At 29.9% G+C, this 1,711-nt stretch overlaps 1 protein-coding gene across 3 annotated transcripts in view; it reads left to right on the forward strand.

The window, feature by feature from the left end:
- The window catches only part of LOC108757246 (putative phosphatidate phosphatase), a 62,495-nt gene that overhangs the window by 962 nt on the left and 59,822 nt on the right, over positions 1-1,711 (forward strand). The gene's annotated exons all lie outside the window — the stretch shown is intronic.

The following is a 1,711-nucleotide window of genomic DNA, read 5'->3' on the forward strand; positions in this document are numbered from 1 at the left end:
TAAAAAAAAATATATTTATATATTTTATATCAAAAGTATTCAAAACATTTTTTTATTCTTAGAAATAATCTCTCTCTCTCTCTCTCTTGGAATTTATATAGCGATACAAGAAATTGGATGTAAACAATTTTTTACATTTAACATAGTTAATATGCATCACGTAATAAAAATTAATTGACCGAAATGAAAATTATGCTTGCAAACAATTTTTAAAGTTTCGCTTCCAGATAGTCTTGTATTGTTCTATGAACTAGATATTGCAGTGTTGATTTGCGAAACGACATTAGCGATAACGTGACTCTCTCGCGGCAATTTGTGCATCTTTATAGGATTCTATACATGGATAACATTAATAAATAAGAGCAATATAACCGTATAGATGATAATGTCTCAAAGGAAACAAAAGATAAGTCGTTGCAAATATTAATAGATTAATAGCTAATAGTGAAGCCAGCGCGATTTAATGTAATATAATAAAGTAGATCGTGATTTCGTTCCGCGAGTCCATTTTTTCAATCAGTTACAATAGTACATAGTCAGTCTTCATCACAATAGCGACATGATGGATGGTTAACGCAGTACGCGATGTTTCGCAGAAATGTAGTACATTTCGCGCGAACGCGTATCTTGTAAACATGCTGTATAAAATCGGTATTGCTTTCGATCGATATCGTCATCTCTCGGTGACGCCAGTGACACAGTTCCACGCGCGATACAAACAGACAATACGGCGCCTTCATGATTCATCTGATCACTGAAACTGCGGTACACGCCAACATTTTGTCACTCCCGTTAAAATAAAGTCCATCGCGAAACTATATTTGTATTGATCTCTTTTGTCGTAATGTTATGAGATAAGTATAAATATTGCGTAAAACGGAAGATGTCACTTTATCTATTTTTTACGCAAATGTAGATAAAAACGTTTAATACATACAATTAAAAACATACAATTTGTTTAGAAGAAATATAAAAATATCACTATACACGAATCGAAGAATGTTATTACTTAAAATGTTGGAAAAGCCAACAAAAGCAAATGAATAAGTTTGAAAAGTCGTAAATTCTTTTTGTCATTTTTTTCTATTTATCGTTTGTATGTAATATTTGATGACAAGATTAATTTGAATTAAGTAATTACAAAAAATTTCAAACAAGTAATATTTTATCGATTTTGATTATCTTTTTGAATTTATTTTTCACGTCAGTCGAGTCACTTTTGTTATTATCGCAATCTTTGAATTTGATAGTCGATTCCTAACTTATACAGGGTGTTAAAAAAAATCATTCAGCATTTATATGGTAGATAGTACACACTATACTGAGTAAAGAAAGCTTAGTGAACATAGGTCGGAAGCTCGTTTCTGAGATATAAACGTTTTTTTATGATAGCATCATACAACTTATGACTTATTTACTATATTTACAGAAGGTGTCCTCTTTCCATTTCTATACATGCTTAACTTCTTCTTACAGTCTTTTACAGAATTCTTGCAGAATGCACTTTATAAACACTGAGGTAAACATTCATGATGCTAACATACAAAATGTTTATATTTAAAAAACGGTTAAGCTTTCGACTTACGTTTACTAAAATTTTTCACTTGTATACACAGTGTCGTGTATACTATCTTTGGTTTTTTTTTTACATAATGTTTAATTCTTATCGTATATGAACAATAACACTTTATTGAATATATATATATATATA

The sequence above is a fragment of the Trachymyrmex septentrionalis genome, unplaced genomic scaffold (assembly GCF_001594115.1).
Source record: "Trachymyrmex septentrionalis isolate Tsep2-gDNA-1 unplaced genomic scaffold, Tsep1.0 scaffold134, whole genome shotgun sequence".
Classification (NCBI taxonomy): domain Eukaryota; kingdom Metazoa; phylum Arthropoda; class Insecta; order Hymenoptera; family Formicidae; genus Trachymyrmex; species Trachymyrmex septentrionalis.